Source organism: Oryctolagus cuniculus, chromosome 17 (assembly GCF_051225735.1).
Source record: "Oryctolagus cuniculus isolate XC-2025 breed Fujian yellow rabbit chromosome 17, ASM5122573v1, whole genome shotgun sequence".
NCBI classification, from domain to species: Eukaryota; Metazoa; Chordata; class Mammalia; order Lagomorpha; family Leporidae; genus Oryctolagus; species Oryctolagus cuniculus.
In genome coordinates this window covers 5,846,015-5,868,988 of record NC_142883.1, presented here as the reverse complement: position 1 = coordinate 5,868,988, position 22,974 = coordinate 5,846,015, and the positions used below count along the sequence as shown (strand labels likewise).

The following is a 22,974-nucleotide window of genomic DNA, read 5'->3' as shown; positions in this document are numbered from 1 at the left end:
TTCTCGTTCACAGCTTAGGACTTGCCTATTCATCCCCCCACCCTCAATGGCCATGCTCTCCCAGTCTCGCTGGGTCCTTTCCCTGCAAATGTGTTGCAAGTGTGTCTGAACCGCTCCCGTCTCCCGGGGAACTAGGAAGGCCATATTTGGCAGGTGCAATTCCCAGGCTGCTGGACACCCACAGGGAATGGCAAGGTCTTCCCAGGACTGGCTCCCGGGGCAGACAGAACCTGAGCCTGCTGCCCGTCCCTCCGTGGAGTAACTCAGCGAGAAGCCTGAAGACAGCCAAGCAACCCTCGTCCTGGGTCTTGCGGAGAGAACAGCAGGCAAGGCCACGGCCTCAGGCAGTGCGCGACGAGTGCTGGAGCCCACCCCGAGGCCCGGGAGCTGGACAGATGCTCAGCATCACCAGGGGTGGGAGAGACGTCTGAAAGCTGCACCCAGACCCCGCTTGGCACCAGGCAGACCCCGAGGATGGAAGGTTTGGTGACTCCGTGGGCGGGGGTGCGGGTGGGGGGAGACAGCACGTTTGTGCTTTGCTGCTGGGGCTGCAAACTGATACAACATCCCCCCCCGCCCGCCGCCGAGACCCTTTAGACACTATCTGCTAGATGCAGAACATCAGTGACCCAGCAGTGCTGCTTCTAGAAAGTACCATCTTGCTACGCTAGCACATTTGCGACGTGGGCTGGGGGGCACTGCTCGTTTATAAAATGACGCAGGCTCCCCGACAGGAGATGGGTTCCACACGCAGGGTGTGCCCTGGGGACGGGACACCGAGGCCCCTCAGGTCTGCGGAGCACGGGGTGGAAGGAGACTGCACACCTCCAGGAACGCCTTAAAGACCTCCTGTCCAGCGGCAGAGACAGATTGGCACCGCTGAGTTGTGAACAGGGCACAACGTGGGGCCCGCTGTCCTCTTCTTACTCCAGGCTCTTACCTCGCACAAAGATTTTTTTAAGATTTGTTTATCTGAGGGGCCGGTGCTGTGGTGCAGGGGGTTAACGCCCTGGCCTGCAGTGCCGGCATCCCATATGGGCACCGGTTCTAGTCCCGGCTGCTCCACTTCCAATCCAGTTGCTGCTCCACTTCCAATCCAGTTCTCTGCCATGGCCTGGGAAAGCAGTAGAAGATGGCTCAGGTGCTTGGGCCCCTGTACCCATGTGGGAGACCTGGGTTCAGATCGGCGCAGCTCCGGCCATTGCGGCCATCTGGGGAGTGAACCAGCGGATGAAAGACCTCTCTTTCTCTCTCTCTGCCTCTCCTCTCTCTGTGTAAATCTATCTTTCAAGTAAATAAATAAATCTTTAAAAAAAAAGATTTGTTTATTTGAAAGGCAGAGTTACAGAGGGGCAAAGGCAGAGAGAAAGAGAGAGAGAGAGAGAGGTCTACCTTCTGCTGGTTTACTCCCCAGATGGCTGCGACAGCCAGAGCTGGGCCAATCTGAAGCCAGGAGCCAGGAGCTTCCTCTGGGTCTCCCACGTGGGTGCAGGGGCCCAAGGCCTTGGGCCATCTTCTACTGCTTTCCCAGGCCATAGCAGGGAGCTGGATTGGAAGTGGAGCAGCTGGGACTTGAACCGGAGCCCATAAGGGATGCTGGTACTGCAGGTGGTGGCTTTACCCACTACATCACAGAGCTGGACCTAATAAGATTTAAAAAAAAAATTATTTATTTATTTGAAAGAGCTACAGAGAAAGAGAATTTCCATCCACTGGTTCACTCCCTGGATGGCTTCTGGGAGCTTCCTCCAGGTTTCCCATGTGGGTGGCAGAGACCCAAACATTTGGGCCATCTTCCGCTGCTTTCCCAGGCGCATTAGCAGGAAGCTGGATCAGAAGTGGAGCAGCCGGGACTTGAACCAGAGTTGCAGGTGGCAGCTTTACCTGCTACACAACAATGCCAGTCCCTGATAAGGTTTCTAAGTGCAGACACATACAAAGTGATAACAAAATTTATTAAAGTGGCCGGTGCTGTGGCATCGCAGGTAAAGCCGCTGCCTGCAGCACCGGCATCCCATATGGGCACCAGTTCGAGTCCTGGCTGCCCCACTTCCAATCCAGCTCTCTGCTATGGCCTGGGAAAGCAGCAGAAGATGACCCAAGTCCTTGGGCCCCTGCACCCACGTGGGAGACCCGGAGGAAGCTTGCAGCTCGTGGCTTCGGATCAGCCCAGCTCTGGCCATTGCAGCCATTTGGGGAGTGAGCCAGCGGATGGAGGCCTCTCTGTCTCTCTCTGCCTCTGCCTCTGCCTCTGTGTAACTCTGCTTTCAAATAAAATAAATAAATCTTTAAAAAATTGATTCAACAGGTGATAAAGTGAGTGCACACGCAAGCCTGAGCCTGGGTCACTGCACGGGGAGAAGCCAATGACGAATGGTCCAGAGCACGCCCCAGAGGAGGAGGCGGGGTGGGGGCAGCACTCCCCTGACTGCTGGCCTCTCGATGAGGTAGTGGGAGGAGCCTCTACAGGCATGAAGCCACCTGGGAATTTTGTGCGAACTTCGCAAGTTCCACACAGAGCTCAACATCTATGTTCCTGACACTCCTCTCTCCCTCCCCCTCCAGCTGAGGTCCCAGAAGAAGCAGGTGCATCCTGGGAAAGGAGTGTTTTGGTTGGCAGGTAGAGGGGTAGCACTACATCGTGGGTTCGCAGGGACACCCAGCTCGCCGGCTGCCCGTTCACCCCACGCCAGAACCCTGTCCTAGATGCATCAGCAAGTAGAAAAGCAAAACAAAAGGAGAGAAGGACCTGGCGTGGGGCTGGCTGGTTTCAGGTCTCAAGGAGTGAATGCGACAGCAGCTCCCGTTCGGGCAAGACCGGGTGGCAGGCCGGCACCGTGGCAATAGGCTAATCCTCCACCTTGCGGCGCCAGCACACCGGGTTCTAGTCCCGGCCGGGGTGCTGGATTCTGTCCCGGTTGCCCCTCTTCCAGGCCAGCTCTCTGCTGTGGCCCGGGAGTGCAGTGGAGGATGGCACAAGTCCTTGGACCCTGCACCGCATGGGAGACCAGGAGAAGTACCTGGCTCCTGGCTTTGGATCAGCGCAGTGTGCCGGCTTCAGTGTGCCAGCCACGGCAGCCACTGGAGGGTGAACCAACGGTAAAGGAAGACCTTTCTCTCTGTCTCTCTCTCTCACTGTCCACTCTGCCTGTAAAAAAAAAAAAAAAAAAAAAAAAAAAAAAAAAAAAAAAAGACCAGGTGGCAAAGAATGGGTCTGCGTGGACACCAGGAAGCTGCTTTGGCCGATTCGACGGAACACGCATTTTCACTGCATACCTCTCTGTTACTTGAGCATTTCGGAGTGTGTGCACCTGTTCCCTGTTGTGGCAGGCAGTCGGCCCAGCAGGTACCTGAGACGGCCGTGTCTCCCACTGCACTTTGTGAGTTTGAGTCTTGGCTCCGCTCTGATGCCGGCTTCCTGCCCCTGTGACCATGGGAGACAGCAGTGACGGCTCCGAAGTTGAGTCCCTGCCCCCTTTAGGGAGATCTGGACGGAGGTGCTGGCTCCCAGCTCTCACCTGTCTGCTGTGGACATTTGGGGAGTGAGTCTGCAGATGGTGGATTTGTCTCTCTCCTCTCTCTGCCTCTCCAACAAACATAAAGAGAGAAAAATGTGGTTTGAGATCCGTGCGTCCCAATTCTGTAAAGGAATAAAGTGACTCCAGGACTGCAAAGATGAGCTATTTTACTTTCACTTTACCTGTTGTATTTTTTTAAGGATTTATTTATTTACTTGAAAGGTAGAGTTACAGAGAGAAAGGGAGAGACAGAGAATCTTCCGTCTGCTGGTTCTCTCCACAAATGGCTGCGATGGCTGGGGCTGGCCGGGAGCCTGGAACTTCGTCTGGGTCTCCCATGTGGGTGCTGGGGCCCAAGGGCCTGGACCATCTTCCACAGCTTTCCCAAGTGCATTAGCAGGGAGCTGGATTGGAAGCAGAGAAACTGGGGCTGGAACCGGTGTCCCTACGGGATGCCAGCACTGCAGACGGCGGCTTTACCCGCTGTGCCACAGCGCCGGCCCCTTTTCCCTGTGGCATTTGTCTGCCACAGTCAGCCTGCGGGAAGGTCTGTTTCAGAGGAAGATACAGAAGCTCAGAGAGGCCAGGTGACTTCTCAGACGTCACACAGCGAGTGGTGAGCCGGGGCTCACGTCCGGGTTTCCCCGCAGCCCCTCACGTGCCTTTTGCCACCTCCCCCTCCGGCAGGCGGGTCCTGCGGGTTCTGTGACTGCTGTCCCGGCTGCCACCTGGATGCAGCCCGCGGTGTAGACTGGATCATCCGATGCCAGAAGACAGCGTCTGGGTCAGCTGCATCCCACCTGGGCGACTCAGCGGGGAAGCCGCTCACCGGGCCATGCTGTGGTCTGAATGCCTGCGTCTCCCCCACACGCACTCCCCTTGTGAGGGTGCTACCAGCTGGGGCCTTTGGGGGGTACAGTGACCTCACAGAGGAGGCAGGAAGGACCTTGGCCGTCCCTTCTGCCACGGGAGCTCCCAGCAGCCTGGTGGGAGGGGTCTCCCTGAGGCTCTGTGCAGAGATCTGTGCTGGGGCAGCCGGCAGGGGAGGGAGGAGAAATGCGGGTGCCCAGCACTGCATCTCATCGCCCAGCACTGAAGTACCCCAATATTTGTCTTCTCCGGAGTCACAGTCACCTAGAAATAGGCAATGGAGGGAACGGTTAATAAATAACAGGTTTTTTTTTTCTCTTTCTCCACCAGGTCGAGCTGGACTCTAAGCCTCTAGCTGGACACGGTCCCTTACAGAAACAGAGCAAAACTAGACAAGAACTCACTTTCTTCTTAATTCCACCCGCTCGCTTGCTCTTCTTCAAATGACAGGGCCAGCGTTGTGGAGCAGCAGGTTAAGATACCACCTGTGACGCCGGCGTCCGATTGCCAGTTCGAGTCCCGGCTGCTCCACTTCCTAGCCAGCTAATGCGCCGCGGAAAGCAGTGGGAGATGGTTGGGCCCCTGCACCCACGTGGGAGACCTGGACGGAGTCCCGGGCTCCTGGCCCAGCTCTGGCTGTTGCGGCCATTTGGGGGGTGAATCAGTGGAAGGAGGGTCTGTCCCTTGGTCTCTGCCTCTCTCCCTGTAACTCTGCCTTTCAAATAAACAAGTCTTTTTTAAAAAACTAAGCTATAGTAAAACTGAATATTTTTTCTTTGTTTTTGGTGTTTACTTTCACATAAACACGGCTATAATCAGGATACGGGAATATCCCGTCACCCCAAGAATCTCAAGGGTGGTTTTGGGGTGTCATGTCCTTCTCCCCCCTGCCAGTCCCTGCCTACCAACCACTGATGGTCCTGTCACTGTGGTTCCGTCTTTCTGAGAAGGTCGTAGAAGCGGAATTATCCGGAATACAACCTCTCGGCCGGCTTCTTTCGCTCAGAATACTGCCTGTGAGATGCTTCTTGATGCGTGCCTCAAAAATTCGCCCCTCGCCGGAGTCTGTCCCGGTTGCCCCTCCTCCAGGCCAGCTGTCTGCTGTGGCCCGGGAGTGCAGTGGAGGATGGCCCAAGTACTTGGGCCCTGCACCCCCTGGGAGACCAGGATAAGTACCTGGCTCCTGGCTCCTGCCTTCAGATCAGCGTGGTGCACCGGCCGCAGCGCACCAGCCGTGGCGGCCATTGGAGGGTGAACCAACGGCAAAGGAAGACCTTTCTCTCTGTCTCTCTCTCTCACTGTCCACTCTGCCTGTCAAAAAAAAAGAAAAAAGAAAAAAAATCGCCCCTTTGGGTTCCTGAGGAGTGTTCTGTTGTGCACGTGTACTGTAGTTTTTTTTTTTTTTTTAAAGATTTATTTGGAAGATAGATTTATAGAGAGAGATCCTCCATCTGCTGATTCACTCCCCAAATGGCCACAACTGCCAAGGCTGGGCCAGGCCAAATCCAGGAGCCAGGCGTGTCTTCCGGGTCTCCCATGTGGGTGCAGGGGTCCACGTACTCGGGACCCATTCTCCACTGCTTTCCCAGACACATTAGCAGGGAGCTGGATCAGAAGTGGAGCAGCCGGGCCTCAAACCCGTGCCCAAACGGGATACAGGCCCTGCAGGGGGAGGCTTAACCGGCTACACCACGGCGCCTGCCCCAGACCACGGTTCACCCACTCACTAGCGGAAGATGTTCGCGTTGTTCCCAGGGTCCGGGAATTATGAAGAGAGCTGCTACGGATACTTGTGAGAAGATTTTTAGGTGAACGAAACTCAACTGCGGGGAATTTTGCCCTCGCCACCCCTCCCTGGGGAACCCTTTGCAACAGCTCAAGATATTTTTGACTGTCACAGGTAGGAGTGCGGCTGGCATCTAACGGGCGGAGCTCAGGGACTCTGCTAAGCATCCTGCAATACAGGGGAGAGTGCCCCTCCCCCTCCATCCAACCCAGGTCTGCCCTAATGCTCCCCAGTGCCGGGGCTGCGAAAGGAGGCGCAGAGCCCCGGGCTTGCGAATGCTCAGCTCTGAGCAGCACCAGATGGTCTCCCAGCAGGCAGCACGGCGGTGCCCTCCCACCGCGCAAGCCTGCCTGTTCTCGGTGCTCTGCACCCTGGCCACGCGAAGGGGGCCCTCCCGGTGTTAGCCATCACAGCAGGGTGCAGTGGGGCGGCTTCGTGCGTTTCCTGAGTGGCCGCTGGGGCCGAGCCTCCCTCCCCGCGCTCTCCTGCCGTCTGTTTAGCCTCTTCGGGGAAGTGTCTGTTCCAGCCTTTTGCCCAGTTTTAACCTGGCTGATTTTTTTTACCGTTGAGTTTTGAAGGTTCCTATTATTCAAGGTTACTTCCGAATATTTGTGGAAGGTGGCGTTAAAAGGTGTTTGTTTTGGCCGGCACCGAGGTTCACTAGGCTAATCCTCCGCCTTGCGGCGCCGGCACACCGGGTTCTAGTCCCGGTTGGGGCGCCGGATTCTGTCCCGGTTGCCCCTCTTCCAGGCCAGCTCTCTGCTGTGGCCAGGGAGTGCAGTGGAGGATGGCCCAAGTGCTTGGGCCCTGCACCCCATGGGAGACCAGGAAAAGCACCTGGCTCCTGCCATCGGATCAGCGCGGTGCGCCGGCTGCAGCGCGCTGGCCATGGCAGCCACTGGAGGGTGAACCAACAGCAAAGGAAGACCTTTCTCTCTGTCCCTCTCTCTCACTGTCCACTCTGCCTGTCAAAAAAAAAAAAAAAAGGTGTTTGTTTTGGTACAAAAAATGTTTTTGAAATCCGTGCGTTTTTTTTTTCATAATATGCATTTCCATAAAGTTTTTGAAGGCCCCTCCTGGGGAGTACACGTGGTTTGACGTTTCTCCCAGGCTATGGGTCATCTCCCCAGCCTCTTAGAGTGTCTTTGACAGAACGAAAGTTGGTTAATTTTAATGAAATCCAATGTTTTGAATTGATTCACTTATTTATTTGAGAGACAGAGACAGGAGCTCCCATCGGCTGGGTCACTCCCCAGATGCCTCCGATGGCTGGGGCTGGGCCAGGCCAAAGGTGGGAGCCAAACACTCAGCCCAGGTCCCCCATGCAGATGTCAGGGACCCAGTGACTTGAGCCATCACGGCTGCCTCCCAGGATCTGCAAGTTGAAATCCAGGGCCGGAGGTTGAATCCATGAACAGCATCTCAAAGGGTCACAACAGCTACAAGCAGGGCTGGGCCAGGCTGAAGCCAAGAACTCCATCCGGGTCTCCCACGTGGGTGGCAGGCGCCCAAGCACTTGGGCCATCATCCGCTTCCTTCCCAGGTGCTTTGGCAGGGAGCTGGGTGGGAAGTGGGGCAGCCGGGACTCGAACCTGTGCCCTATCTGGAATGTCAGCATTGCATGCAGCGGCTTAGCTTGCCTTGCCACAACACCCATCTCTCTCTCTCTCTCTCTCTCTCTCTCTCTCTCTCTCTCTCCCCCTCTCTTACAGTGGGTGTCCAGTCATTCCACTGTCAAGAATCAGCCAGGTCTGATTGTGTTTGGCCTGCTCCTGGCCTCTTTGTCCTGTCCCATTGGCCCGTGGCTCCTACTCCCTCTCTCCTCCTTTTCAAGGCTGCTCTGGCTCTTGCCATCCCTTTGTTCTTCCGTAGCTAGGGTCGTCGCGGCTCCATCTGCAACCTCCCTTTGAACTTGTTCATTCGGGACGTAGGCTGACAATGCCCCGTCTGCGTCCTTGTTCCAGGGAGGCCTTGGACACAGTGCTCCAGGCAGGAGCTCTGGGCAGGTCCTAAAGGAGGGAGGAGAAACGCTGCTTCCATAGAAAACTCACAAACAGCCATTCGCCTGCTTCCTTCTCATTCACTGTGGGGTTCATGCTTCTGGAACGTTCCATAGGCTGCCACGTGCTCCAGGCCAAGGTCTGCTCACTTTCTGACAACAAACTGGAAACATTTATAACTGGTCTTGCAAGACACCAGGGTCCTTCCAAAAGTTCATGAGAAAACAGAATTTAAAGACAAGGTACGGAGCCGGGGCTGTGGCACAGAGGGTTAAGCTGCTGCTTGTACTTGTTAGAGTCCCGGCTGCTCCACTTCACATCCAGCTCCCTGCTGGTGCGTCTGGGAAAGCATCAAGGATGGTCCAAGAGCCTGGGCCCTGGCTACCCATGTGGGAGACCCGGATGGAGGTCCTGGCTCCCCGGTTTGGCCTGGCCCAGCCCCAGCCATTGCAGCCATTTGGGGAGTGAACCAGCAGATGGAGTCTCTCTCTCTAACTCTGCTTTCCAAATAAATATATATTTTTTAAAAAGTTTATTTTGGTGCAACACATTTTTTTAATCCATGCATAGGGTTTTTTTTTTTTTTTTTTTTTTTTTTTTTTTTTTTTTTTGACAGGCAGAGTGGACAGTGAGAGAGAGAGACAGAGAGAAAGGTCTTCCTTTGCCATTGGTTCACCCTCCAATGGCCGTGCTGATCCGAAGGCAGGAGCCAGGTGCTTCTCCTGGTCTCCCATGCGGGTGCAGGGCTCAAGGACTTGGGCCATCCTCCACTGCACTCCCTGGCCACAGCAGAGAGCTGGACTGGAAGAGGGGCAACCGGGACAGAATCCGGCGCCCCGACTGGGACTAGAACCCAGTGTGCTGGTGCCACTAGGTGGAGGATTAGCCTAGTGAGCCGCGGCGCCGGCTCATGCATAGTTTTTTTATACCATGCATTTTCCACGGACTTTTTAAAGACCCGCCACTCCTTGTATCCCTCATCTCTTTGAAGCAGGCTTTTGAGCTGGGCAAATAACCTACAGAAACCAGACAGTAAATTCCTTCTACAGGTGGGATGGGAATTCAACCTGCTCCGTGATTGGCGGATGTGAGCGTCACTCAGGCCGGAAGCTAAGAGCGGAATCGAAGTGGGAGTGGGTGCTGCCAACCATGGTCCCCGTGGTCTTCTGGGGCCTGGGCCTGACTGTCCATCTGCTCCTCTTCTCCCTGCCCCCTGCTGTGCATCTGGGGAGCTGCCCTGGCTCAGACCCCCTCTGGATGGAGGCAGGGAGGACGCCAGAGCTGAGCCCCACCCCGCCCAGCCCCTCACTGTGTCCTGTGTGACGCCCTGAGTGGAGACTTCAGCTCCGGGAAAACTAAGCGTGGTCAGAATTAGGACAGCCAGTGCCAGGGGACAGAGCGGCGGGCGTGGCCTGGGCTGGCACAGGTGCCTCCTCCAGCTCGGCCGCTGCCCTGCCAGCGAGGCCGGGGACAGGGGGCCGTGGCCCGACTCCCCTGGGGCCCCTTTTGCTCACCTGGTGACACTGCATCTGCGCCTGACCTGCCAGTCCCATGGAAGCAGCCAAGCCCGGAAAAGGTGCAGGCCAAGCTGTGGCTTCTCCCCGGGGAGTGGAAGAGGTGAGCAGGTACAGAGGGCACCGTGGGGACTTCTGGTCTCCACCAATTCTGGTCTTGTTTCAGAACAAAACAAAAAAATTTTTTTAACAAGTCTGAGTTCCTTTTGTGACCAGCGATGGCCATGTGATCATGCTGAAGTCTCCAGCCCTGCGGAGCTGCCTCCTCCAAGTGGGGGGCGTGGGTTGCCTCCCCAGTGTGGATCACACACAGCAGGACGGCTGAGGCTCCAGGCTTTGAGATCTGAAGGTGCAGGGGAAATCAGCTTAGGTGGGGGGAGGGGGAGGCTGTGGGAGGAGCAGGCAGGGCTCGGTTTTGGCTGAGAGGATGCCCCCTACCCCTGGACCTCCCAGGTACAGGACATATGTCTCTCCCTTGTGATCTGGCTGGACCAGCCAGCTGGCAGTGCCAGAGAGAGGGACAGAACAGAACGGAGTCAGCACGGAACACATTACAACGATCGATGGATCGATCATGGGGGCAGCAGCCCCCTGGAGCCCGGGCCGGGCAGCGGCCGTCCGGGGTGGGGGGGGGCTGACTGCAACTGCAGGTCCTGGGCGGGGGTGGGGTGGGGGTGGCTCAGCAGACACGGAGGCCAGCCTGTTCGGTGGCCAAAGGCACAGCCGGGCTGGCACAGCCTCTCCAGGCAGCGAGGGAGATGGGGGCCGTGTGCATCTGCACTTGTTTATCAGGTCTTCTGGCCCCTGGCTCCCAGGTGGGGTTGGTGCCCTGGTCCCCTCCTGTGGCTGATGGCCGCCCAGAGCCCCTCCCAGATCTGGCCCGTGGCAGGAGGAGGCACAGCCCCATACAGAAGCCAGGATACTAGGAGCAAGGGAGGAGGCCCTGGAAGGAGACCGCAGCTTTTCCCCATCCAGGCCAAGGACAGGAGGGCAGGCCCCCAGGACCTCTCCCTGGAGGAGGGAGAGAGGGTGGGGCTGGCCCAAAGCCCAGGACCCTCCAGCCAGCCAGAGAAAGCAGGTCACATGAACAGCGGAGCTCAGGTTACAGCGGCTCGCAGCCCTGGGCTCCGCTGGAACGGGAATTCACCTCTGCAGTCACTTGGGGGCCTGGGGGGAGGGGAGGGGAGGGCCGGGAACTTCTGGGTATTCTGGGAACAAGTTCTGTCCTGTCCGCCCGGGCTGCCTGGACCTGGGGACGGCTTGGGGGAGGCTGCTGTCCCCTGCTGGTGGCCTGCCTGGGCCTGGGGGGCTGCAGCTCAGGGCAGGGTGGGAGGACCAGGTCCTGAGTCCGCACCACCTCCCCTGCCCCCCTCATTCTGAATAAATCCTGCCCTGGGCGATGAGACGCAGACCGTGGCAGGTCCACACTGCAGCCAGTCTGTGATTGAAACACAAGCCGCCTCTGTGAGCCCCGGGCCAGAGCAGCTCCAGTCCCCCTTCTCCAGGTCACATTTCCTGTAAAGGGCCAAACAGCCAAGATTTTCTACCTCGCGGCCACGTCACAGCACTGTATCAGCATGGCCGGCTTCTAATAAAGCTTTATTGTTTTTTTTTTTTTAATTTTTTTTTATTTTTTTGACAGGCAGAGTGGACAGTGAGAGAGACAGACAGAGAGAAAGGTCTTCCTTTTGCCGTTGGTTCACCCTCCAATGGCCGCCGCGGCCGGCGCGCTGCGGCCGGCGCACCGCGCTGATCCGATGGCAGGAGCCAGGAGCCAGGAGCCAGGTGCTTTTCCTGGTCTCCCATGGGGTGCAGGGCCCAAGCACCTGGGCCATCCTCCACTGCACTCCCTGGCCACAGCAGAGGGCTGGCCTGGAAGAGGGGCAACCGGGACAGAATCCGGCACCCCGACTGGGACTAGAACCCGGTGTGCCGGCGCCGCTAGGCGGAGGATTAGCCTAGTGAGCCGCGGCGCCGGCTTAATAAAGCTTTATTGTTAACAACAAGAGGTGGGCCGGCCACGGCCTGCGGAGTGCATCTGCTGACCCCTGCTCCTCCTGGAGCAGGCCTGAGCACCCCTTGGTTCAGCCATCCTTCCAGAAACTTCTCTGGACTTGCAGCTGCTAGCCCAGGTTCCACCAGGGCCAAGGGCAGGAGAGCTCAGAACCCCTGTGTGTGGAGGGAGAGGAAGTGGATGTTTGCCCAAGGTGAATCATCTTACACTCACAGATAGCTGGCTTCAGTGGATACCGCCCCAGTGGGCACAACGCTTGTGGCCCCGTGCGTGGCCAAGGCAGGCCACGCGGGGCTCACGGGGATGAAAGAAAGGCCGGTGCACCTGCGCGGAGCCCGTGTGTCCGAGGAGAACAGGTGCGGAGGGGCCCAGGAGCGAGAGTTTTCACCCTTGTTCGCCTCACTTTGGGTTCAGCACCGGACTGCAGCCGCCATAAAGGGGTTCCTGTCTCGGACCTGCTGTCACTCACGAGCTGCATGGCCTGGACGGGTTAGTGTCCTTGATTTATAAAGTGGAGGTACAGCTAGCTCCTGGCTCCCGGGGCCCTGAGGTCATCATCCAGTGACACTCGTACAGCACCTGACACGCCTGGGGCAGTGACTGTGACTGGTAGGCTACTCCCTGGGCACCTGCCACGCGCTAGGAACCCCCGAGTTGGGTCTTACCTCCTGCTCATGGACAGTGCTGTGAGGCAGTGCTTATGCCATTGTTCAGGTGAGCAGAGTGAGGCCCAAAGAGATGACAGCCGTCTCGGGGGCACACAGGTTTAGTGAGCCAGCATCAGTGTGCGTGCAGAACCCTGGGACCCACCCAGATGAGGGGCAGACCGGCCGCCGTGCGGGAGTAGGATGAGGCATTGGCCACTAAACGCGTGCACTCAGCTGGGGGACCTGTCGCTCCTACACCTGCCAGTCTTCCCCAGGAAAGCCGGCAGTCCTGGGCGGGACGATCCCCTGGGTGCGGTTGTGGTGGACACCCAAGGCCAAGGGTAACAGGCTGATCCACGTCCCTCACTTTTATTTTGTTCAATTTTTAAGATTTATTTTGAGCAGCAAGACACAGAGACAGGCAACATACCGATGGAAAAACAGACAGAGCTCTTCCACCCACTGGTTCACTCCCCAAATGCCCGCAACAGCCAAGGCTGGGCTGAGAACACCAGGACACCAGGACTGAGTCATGGAGGCAGCAGGAACCAAGATCGCGAGCCATCACCTGCTGCCTCCAGGGTCCGCGTTAGCCTGAAGCGGCAGTCAGAGTGGACACAGGAATCACATCCGGGCACTCCGGTGTGGGACACGGGCAGCCTCACCGGCACCTCAGCCGCTGGGCCCAATGCCCACCCTGCCCTTCATGTCCTCCGTGTCCACTTGGAAGCTCCCAAGGTGGCCTTATTTGGACACTGCGCCTTTGCATTTGGGTGTAATTGAGGTGAGGGCTGGGGCTGGTCTCAGCAGGTGAAGATGGGCCCTACATCCAATGAGACTGCCCCAGTGGGACCAGCAAAGGATGCTTAGACGTGGAGGAGAAGGCAGAGTTGCCACAGAGACAGAGATGAGAGCCGTGCCTGCACAGGCCACGGAACACTAAGAACTGCAGCAGCCACAGGAGCCGGGAGAGGCCTGGGGCGATTCTTCCCCAGCACCTCCAGCAGAACCTGAGCTGTGAGCCTGGATTCTCTGGAGCCTGCACCACACTCACACCTGCAGTGCACACCACACTCACACCTGCAGTGTGCGCCACACTCACACCTGCAGTGCACACCACACTCACACCTGCAGTGCACACCACACTCACACCTGCAGTGTGCGCCACACTCACACCTGCACTGCACACCACACTCACACCTGCACTGTGCACACCACACTCACACCTGCACTGTACACCACACTCACACCTGCAGTGCACACCACACTCACGCCTGCAGTGCGCGCCACACTCACACCTGCACTGCACACCACACTCACACCTGCACTGCACACCACACTCACACCTGCACTGCACACCACACTCACACCTGCACTGTGCACACCACACTCACACCTGCAGTGCACACCACACTCACACCTGCACTGTGCACACCACACTCATACCTGCAGTGCACACCACACTCACACCTGCACTGCACACCACACTCACACCTGCACTGTGCACACCACACTCACACCTGCTGTGAAATTCAGAGGGCGGTTCCAGCGTCCTTGGTGCTGGTCCCCCTTGAAGTCCCCGGAGATGCTCACACAGGAGAAAATGGACGGGGAAGGGACAGAGGACTGGCTGGTGGAGCAAGGGTGGCTTGGGAAGCCAGGGTGGGGTGCGGGTACGGCGCCAGCACAACCAGGAAATGCTCCGAGCTCCCGAGCAGCTGTGAACAGATGGGGTGGGGACAAGTCCCTCATGCAGAGGGAAAAGGCACTCAGTGACAGAGCTGTGTGGTCAGGATGTAGGAGAGGCTGGGCTGGGCTGTGGCTCAGCCTTGACCTTGAGACACCAGGGTCCTAATTTCCATTGCCCCAGACAAGCCCAAAGTATCTGAGTGAGAGGGGGAGGGGCTGGGCTGCCGAGTGGCTTCCCTGTGCGGGTGGGGTGGGGGGGCTTCTGCCTCCCCCTATGGCTCTCCCCAGCCAAAGTCACCACCCCAGACCCCGCACGGTCACAGCCACAGCCCTTCTATCAGGCAGCTCAGGAGTCTTGGGGTGGGGCTCGTCCCTGGCTCTGGGCGGGAGGGCAGTTTGTCTCTGAAGGTGTTGGTCTCATGCCTCCCTCCTTGTCACCACCCTGCTGGGAGGTGGGGTCCCTCCCTCCGCCCTCTTCTCTCTGAATGGGGCAGCCTCCACCTGGGATGCTGCCAGTTAGGAATCCTGGGCCATGTGGTTGGAGCGAGGGCACGGGGAGGAGCCCAGGCTGCCAACTTGGTCGTCCAGCCCAGTGTGGGGTCTTCAGGGGATGCCAGCCCCAGGGGCTATCTGATTGCAACTGCACAGAGACCCTCAAGGAAGACCCGGCCAACGGAGCCCACGCAGCCGTGAGAAATCAAAAACGAACTCTTTAGAGCCCCTGCGTTTCAGTGCGGTTTGCTTACGATGCTATCGATTATAGGAATACTCTGAAAAATGCATCCATTCACCCCTCCCATCCTGGCTACCTGGGCCCACAGGGACCCCTAACCCCCCCAAAGCCCTCCCACAGCCCCCTCATTCATGACTGGCCCCAGCGGTCTCCCTGGAGACCAGCCCTGGATACAGGCAGAGTTGCTGGGTGCTGTTGCCCCACGTGGGGCTGGTAGGAAACCTTTGAATTCAAATCAACAAATATTTGTAAAGCTACGGCTCTCTGTGGACGCAAGACCCAGATAATGCCTGTTCTTTGGAAGGCATTAAGCAGCTTTGCATGCCCTGCAACACGACTAACCTCATTCCACCATGACGACAGTGAAAAGCCCAGGGCAGGCAGCACCCCTTCTGTTACGGAGCAGAAAACCGCATCAGGGCCACAGAGACAGGAAGGGCAGAGCCAGGGCAGGGAGCCAGGTGCTCCCTGTGGCGCCCAGACCAACCTGGACTGGCCAGGCCCATTTTTCCAGGTGGGAGGGGCATAAGAGGGAAGAGGCAGCAGCCTTGGCGGTAAAGTCCTGGATTGGACCGTGGCTCTGCCCTGAGTGGCAATGACGCAGCAGTCACTCAAGCTGGCTGAGCCTCAGTTTCCCCATCTGTCAGTGGCGATGCACCACTGCAGTCAGCCGGGGGAGACCTGGGGGAGGGGTGGGGCTGTGTGACTGCTCCGGCTGACGGTGCACAGTGGAAGCGGCCCTCTGTGACTCTGGAAGCTGGACCACAAAATGTGTGTTATCAGGGCTGGCCTCGTGGTACGGAGGGTTAAGTCACTGCCTTTGATCCCGGCATCCCAAATGAGAGGCGGTTCGAATCCCAGCTGCACCACTTCCAATCCAGCTCCCTGCTAAGGTGCCTGGGAAAGCAGTGGAAGAGGATCCGAGCGCTTGGGCCCCTGCACCCACGTGGGAGACCCAGATGGAGTTCCTCCTGCCTTCAGTATAGTCCAGTCCCAGCCGCTGCAGACATCTGCAGAGTGAACCAGCAGACGGAAGTTCTCTCTCCATCTCTTCCTCTCTCTGTAACTCTGCCTTTCAAATAAATAAATAAATATTTTAAAAAAAAGTGTTATCTGTACATCAGGAAGCAAGGGGACTTCCCTGAGGTCACCCAGCTCAGCAGAGGTGAGCTTGGTCTGGAAACCAATCCCCAGCTGTGTGTGTGTGTGTCTGTGTGTGTGTGTGTCTGTTTTCTCTCGCATGGGGGCCGGTTGGGTTGAGGAATCAAATGAGTGAGCACCAGGAATGAGGGGCCGGGCCCTGCTCTGGAGGGGCACCAGAACTCTGCCCAGAGACGAGGTGCTCAGAGGTACGGTGGTCTCCCCAACACAGAGGGAGACACTGGCCCCGGCAACGGTGGGGACAGTGGGGAGAGAAAGTGCTGGGGCAAAAACTGCCGCAGGCGATGGAAGAGCCAGGAAGGAACGAAGGCAAATTCTGAGGACAGAGTCCGCCAAGAATTCCAAGGACGCTTCAGTGAGAGAGGGCGGCGTGGCTCGGAAAATGGCCCAGGCAGCAAGAACTCCCAGAGTGACAAGCACTGCTCATTGTGCGTCCACCTGACGACAGCGGCAGGGCCACAGCCAGCGAGTCCACCCAGCCCTCCTTCCTCAGGCCCCGCCACTCCTGTCCCTAACAGCCCCCCGCACGGTGACAGCGACACGGACTCACACACGCACAGGCCTGGAGGCGCCTCCTAGCAGGTGCTGTTGGCTGAATTGTGCCCCACGCCCTCTCCATATGTGGAAGTCCTAACCCCTGGCCCCTGTGACTGGGACCCCATTTGGGGATAGGGTCTTTGCACACGTCATTTATTTAGGATGTAATCACCCTGGGTTACGGTGGGCTCTGAATCCAACGGGACTGGGTCCTTTTAAAAGAAAGTTTTATTTATGTATTTGAAAGTCAGAGTTAAAGAGAGAGGAGAGGTAGAGAGGGGGGATCTTCCATCCACTTGTTCACTCCCCAAATGGCTCCAAGAGCCAAGGCTGGGCTAGGCTGAAGCCAGGAGCCAGGAGCCTCATTTGACTCTCCCACAAGGACTTGGGCCACCTTCCGCTGCTTTCCCAGGTGCGTTAGCAGGGAGTTGAATCTGAAGCGGAGCAGCCGGGACTCGAACCGGCGCCCATATGGGATGCCAGTGCTGCAGACAGTGGCTCAACCCAACTTGCCACAGCGCCGGCCCCGGGGCTGGGGTCCTTTCAAGAAGGCCACTGGAAAAGACCGAGGGGAAGGCCACGTGGCCCGGGCAGCAGAGGTTGGGGTGGTGCCACCACAAGCCACAGGACGCCATGGATGGCCCACAGCCACCAGAGGCTGGAAGGAGCAGGAAGGATTCTTGCCAGCGCGTTCACAGGGAACGTGGGTCTGGGAACACCTTGACTTTGGACTTTTCTCCTCCAAGACGGAGACAATCGTCCCTGAACATTTAAGCCACCTGATTTGTGGTCCTTGGTCACAGCCACCTCCAGGAACTCACAGGGCTCCGTCTCCCCGGCCACCTGTGCGTGCACGCCTGTTGCTACTACAGGCCCATCTCTCCGGTGTTCACCTGCCCCGCGGGCCCCAGAGGCTCCCTGAAGGTGACAGTGCGTGGCTTCCCTGTGGTGCGGCAGCCTTTGCCTCACCTTCTCTAGGATCCTGGCGGGGGGGGGGGGGGGCACACTGGTCCTCACCGAGGTCTCCGTGCTGAGGAGCGGCGGCCCAGCCATCAGCAGCTTCCTGGGGGGAAGCCCCACCCAGTCAGGCCCCCATCACTCCGGACCCGACCCAAGCCGCGCCCTGATGCTGCACCCACAGACAGGGCCTGCCATCCTGGGGGTGACTGCTTTTCTGTCGCATCCCAGGTGGAGGAAATCGTGTGTCTTGGTGCCGTTAGGTAAAGCTCTGGGCCCAGTCACCTACTGACCTTGAACCAGTGCCTTCCGCCTCTCTGAGTTTCTTCTTTTATGAGCAGGTAGATAATTGTAGCTGCTTGATATGGTTGTTGGGAGGAAGCAGGAGTTAATATGTAACTTCTGTCGGTTCCCACAGCTATTAGATTAGATTGCTATTAGATGTGTCAAGAGAGACAGGCTGAGCCCAGAACCTGGGTTCCTGGCCTCCCTGGACAGCGCTCCTGGTCCAACTGAATGGGGAGGCAGAACGGGGTTGGGGGTAGGGGGAAGTTGGAGCATGCCATCATCATGGCAGGGCCCGGCTGTGCACGCTATGGCCGGTGGGGTCAGACAGCGGCTCTGGGCCTGGGAAGAGAGCCCCTTACCCGCGGCAGGAGGGGTGTTAGAAAGGTGACCAAGAGCAGGCGGACAGCAGGCTGGGCACCCTCCGAGAGGGGCTTTCCCGGATCCCGTTTCTTTGCCAGAGCAGGGCCCAGGGCAGGGACGGAGCCAAACGCGCGGCTGTTTGCAGGCCTGGTTAGGGGGGGCCGGGACAACTGTTTTGAAACGCAATCCGGCATTAGGTGAAAGGGCTGCCGGGACTGGCCGCTTTAGATTAAGCCGATCCAAATGACCTTGGAGAAGCAGAGGCCCAGGTTCCCCTCGAACGCCCCCTCCCCGCTCCCTTCTAGGCCTGGGGTTTTTCACCAGGAAACAGCCTGCCGGGCAAAATGCAGGAACAGAGAAGGCAGTGGCAGGTGAAACTCACCCCGGAAAGAGCAAGTCACCTAGGAAAATTGAATGCAAAGAGCCCCCAGGTGTGCGGTGCCTCAGCACCGGCCAGGTGTGGCGCTTTGAGACACATCACGGAAAGTCACTGGGTGTGGTTTTTCCTAAACAGTCACCTTTACCTAAAATGCCTCATGGCAGCACCCAAGGCCCTGAGGCTGCCAAAGCTGACTTGCAGAGCGGAGCTTGTGTGGGACGGGGCAGGACCAGACTCCGAGGGAAAATATTTAGTGGGGGAACTGGTGTTGTGGCATAGCGGGCTAAGCCACCGCCTGTGACGCCAGCACCCCATACGAGCGCTGGTTTGGGTCCCAGCTGTTCCACTTCTCATCTAGCTCCTTGCTTATGTGCCTGGGAAAGCAGCAGAGGATGGCCCAAGTGCTTGGGCTCCTGCACCCACGTGGGGGACCCGGAGGAGGCTCCTGGCTCCTGGCTCTGTCCCAGCCATTTGGGGAATAGCTGAGCTAAAGAAAAATCTCTGTTTTACCGAAATAAATCTTCAAAAAACAAAAACAGGGCCGGCACCGCGGCTCACTAGGCTAATCCTCCACCTAGTAGCGCTGGCACACCAGGTTCTAGTCCCGGTCAGGGCGCCGGATTCTATCCTGGTTGCCCCTCTTCCAGGCCAGCTCTGCTGTGGTCCAGGAGTGCAGTGGAGGATGGCCCAAGTGCTTGGGCCCTGCACCCCATGGGAGACCAGGAGAAGCACCTGGCTCCTGCCTTCAGATCAGCGCGGTGCTCTGGCCGCAGCGCGCCGGCCATTGGAGGGTGAACCAACGGCAAATGGAAGACCTTTCTCTCTGTCTCTCTCTCTCTCACTGTCCACTCTGCCTGTCAAAAAAAAAAAAAAAAATCCCACCCTTGTTCCCAGGAGTGCCTGTCTCATCACACTCCCCTCCTACCACGCCCTACCCGTCACTGAGCTCTGCTCGTCCGCTAACTCCCTCCCTCCCCCGGGAGTTGTTGTGGGTGTGTAGCGTGCATTTGTAGGTCAGCAGCTCTCAAACCTTGTTACACCTGTCACCACCTGCAGCACTTGTTGAACTATAGATTCTGATCTACCGGTTCGGGTGGGCTCAGAAACCTGTGGTAGGACTAAGCTCCCCTGAGCTGAGCTTTGAACCCCGAGCCTGACCTCAGATGGGGCTGGGAAATCTAGGAAGTGGGCACGAGGACAAGGGAAAGGAAGAGAGCAGTCTAATAGTGACTTCCTGTGCTTTCCCCACCCTGCCCATGGAGGCAGGCGCAAGCAAGGGACGCGGGGAGCAAGATATATAAGGCTTGGCTTTCTGGACCACCCTCGGTGTTCCCCCACCGCGCCCCCACTCTCCCTCTGTGTCCATCCTTCTCCGGGACTTGGCCAGCCTGACCGTGAAGATCCAGAACTCTGCAGAGGGGCACCTGTGGTTTGGGTTTTGCCCAAGTCTCCCGGCTTCAATACTGCCCGTGGACTTGGTCTCACTGGTTCTCAAGGTCCGTGTGCATTGCCCGGCACCTGGCGGGGAGTGGGGGTGTCGGACAGATCCCCCGGCCTCCTTGTGTAGAGACTGGACTCTAGCAATGCTGAAGCAGCGGGCCGTGTCCGAGAAAACCTAAGAACCAGCTCCCTCCCTCCCCCTCCCCCTCCCCCACACCATGGAACCTATGGCAGAGAAGCCCAGACGAGACGCAGCTCCAGGCACGGAGGTGAGGGGGGCTCTCAGATCTGGGGTTTCGTATAATGCGCACAACAATGAGTCACTCGAGGCAGGGATTATGACCCCTTTTCAAATAGTTTATTTATTTCTATTTATTTGAAAGGCAGAGAGAGGGAGAGAACGAGAGATCTTCCACTCGGCGGTTCACTCCCCAAATGCCCACAACAGCTGGTTCATCAGGAGCCAGGAGCCAGGGACTGCATCCAGGTCTCCCACGCGGGCGGCAGGGACCAAGTCCTTCACCTGCCGCTTCCCAGGGTGCATTAGCAGGAAGCTGGATCGGGAGCGGCGTAGCTGGGCCTTAAACCGGGCACTCCAGCGTGGAACGCGGAAGTCCCAAGCGGCGGCTTAGCCTGCTGCATCGCGCTGCCTACACCGATTCCTACCCCATTTGCAGACAGGAGAAGCCATGCCCCCTCGTTCTCCGCTGCCCCTCCCACTCCTCGAACGCCTTGGTCCCAGGACACGTGGTCATAATGCCGGGCGTCAGCTGTCTGTCCATCAGCCTGTGGCTCCTGCCCCACCCTGGCCTCCAGATGAGGACAAAGTCAGCCCCGACGTCTCTGGTGCTCTGTGGGGCCATCCCAGGCCAGGTTAATCACTGGGCTTAGCTTCACTGTACACGGGGTTGGACTGCAACTCTGATCTTTTGTCTCCCAAACTCAACCTTCATACTTTGATTAAAGAGAGAGAGAGAGAGATCCTCTATCCTCCACCTGCTGGTTCACTCCCCAAATAGTTACAAAGGCTGGGGCTGGATCAGGCCTAAGTCAGGAGCCACGAGCTCCAACTGTGTCTCCCATGGGGGCAGCAGGGGCCCAAGCACTCAGGTCATCTGCTGCTTTCCCAGGCGCATTAGCAGGGAGCCGGGTCAGAAGCGGAGCAACTGGGACTCGAACTGGCGCCTGTATGGGATGCTGGCTTCGCAGGCAGCAGCACCAAAACGCCAGCCCCAACCTTCAGACTTCCACTGCTTGCACGGCAGGTCACCCAGTCTCAATTTTGAAAAGCAGAGACGGAGCAACAGGTGCGGGAGGAGACCCACGATTGCACCTCGCAGGGAGGCCCTGAGCTGGGGTGGGGCCGAGACCAGTGCAGAAGGAAGACGGCTGTGGGCTGTGACTGACAGCAGGAACGAGGACCGCCGCGCAGGGCCGGAGCTCCGACCACGTTCTGCCCACGTTCCACTTTAGCGCGACCACAACTGCTCTTAAGACCCTCAAATGCGCTCTCGGCGGTTCTGAGCTCTGCGAGACGACTGAACTTGGCCTTCTCATCAGCGGCGAGGAGAACGGCGTGCAAACCAGAGGGGCTGAGGCTGCAGCTGCTGCCGGCTCCCGGAGCCCCATCTCGCTCCCAGAATAGCGCAGCTCAGTTCCCGGCAGCCTCAGGCCCCACCGCAGCTGGGCTTCCGCCACGGGCGGCGAAAGAGACAGTCAAGCCCCACCAGCCCTGGGAACAGCTGGGACTGGACACGCCCAGAAGCCAGCTGGCTGGGCCTGCCTGCCCTGCCCTGCCCGAGGTGCCATCTCCGGTGAGTGTGGCTGCGTCTGGCCCTCCCACACCGCCTGGGGGTCCCTGCTGAGTTGAGTCCGGGGGTGGTCTCACCAGCAACGGGGTAGGGGCAGCGACTGGTGGCTCCGCGGAGGGTACCGTGTCGGTGTTGGCTGGTGGAGGGCGGAACGGCCCTGCAGGGTGCCCTCGGGACCTGGTGGTCGCCAGCAGACCAGGGACGGGGGAAGGAAGAAGGACAAAGGGCGCTATGACAGGCTGGGCGCTGACCCACGCAGCGGTCTTGGAGGTTTGTGGGGAGCAGGGCGGGCAGCCGAGCCGGTTGCTGGGACGACAGCAGCTCTGCCCTGTGTCCCCTCCGGGCCCGCGCAGATCCTTGGTCTGTCTGTCCCCTCCTGTATTGGCTGAGGTCCTACAGGGGCGGGACGGCCAGGGAAATGCAGAGGGTTCAAGGACACACCTTTCCCCCAGTGGGGAATGAAACAGGTAGCTGAGCAGCCACACGCAGCGTGGCCGAGCCACGCCAGGGGTGGACAAGTGCTTCGGTGCGCTCCGGACAAGTGGTTCCAACCCACGGCTGACCACTCAGCCTCCGGGAACCTCAGTTTTTCAATCTGTAAAATGGAGACGACCACCTCCACTCTGTGGAGGTTTCCGGGGTTGTGAGCATCAAACACCTGTACAGGACGCTCTGGGATGGTTGGGTGCTGGGCAGAGGTAAACCCATTTCACAGCCTCGAGCACTGTAAAGTCACCTCGGCCCGCAGCTCTCTCACCTTCTCCACCCAAGACTCTGGGAGTCCGAGGGAGCCAGGGGCCCTATGCCCTCGGCTCCTGTCGGCAGCAGGGCCGAACCCAGTCCCTGAACCTCCAGTCGGCCTTAGGCTGACAGCCCCTCTCTGGTCCAGGCCAATCAACCCACCGATATTTGATGCCGCTCTGGGGATGTACACAGCGTGATGCCAGGGGCTGCGGGGATGGAGATGAAATGGCAGGGAGTTTAGAATCCATGGGAGGAGGGAGGCAAGATACAGCATAAGGTTAGCAAATGTCGGCCCGAAGGCGTGGGGAGGAGCCCAGGGCCTCAGAGGGTGCAGCCTGGATGGTGGTAGAGTGTGAGTGAAGCCACAGGAAAGGAAGTGGGGGCCAGGCTCGCCGGGGTGATGGCTTCCTGTGAGGAGGAGGAGGGAGATGGGCTGAGCCCAGGTGGGTACAGGTCGCTGAGAGGCCTTGATTGGCAGGTGGGGGAGTCAGCTGTGGGCGCTGGTAAGGTGTTCTGAGCCGAGTGG

At 58.4% G+C, this 22,974-nt stretch overlaps 1 protein-coding gene and 3 long non-coding RNA genes across 4 annotated transcripts in view; 3 read left to right on the top strand and 1 right to left on the bottom strand.

Annotated features, from left to right (window-relative positions):
* Positions 1 to 216: 216 nt before the first annotated feature.
* On the top strand, positions 217 to 5,135 carry LOC138845949 (uncharacterized). The gene is made up of 2 exons (XR_011383264.2): positions 217 to 481; positions 4,719 to 5,135. It is a non-coding gene; the product is annotated as an uncharacterized LOC138845949 (long non-coding RNA).
* The window catches only part of LOC149121085 (uncharacterized), a 23,753-nt gene continuing 4,487 nt past the window's right edge, over positions 3,709 to 22,974 (bottom strand). The window contains exon 2 of the long non-coding RNA XR_016223987.1: positions 3,709 to 4,652. This is a non-coding gene — a long non-coding RNA (uncharacterized LOC149121085). The remainder of the gene's footprint in view (positions 4,653 to 22,974) is intronic.
* LOC149121086 (uncharacterized) lies at positions 9,587 to 15,877 on the top strand. Its single transcript, XR_016223989.1, has 2 exons — positions 9,587 to 9,791; positions 15,653 to 15,877. It is a non-coding gene; the product is annotated as an uncharacterized LOC149121086 (long non-coding RNA).
* The window catches only part of GPRC5C (G protein-coupled receptor class C group 5 member C), a 16,536-nt gene continuing 14,727 nt past the window's right edge, over positions 21,166 to 22,974 (top strand). Inside the window, exon 1 of the mRNA XM_017339273.4 lies at positions 21,166 to 21,707. The gene's annotated coding sequence lies outside the window, so the exon portion shown is untranslated. The remainder of the gene's footprint in view (positions 21,708 to 22,974) is intronic.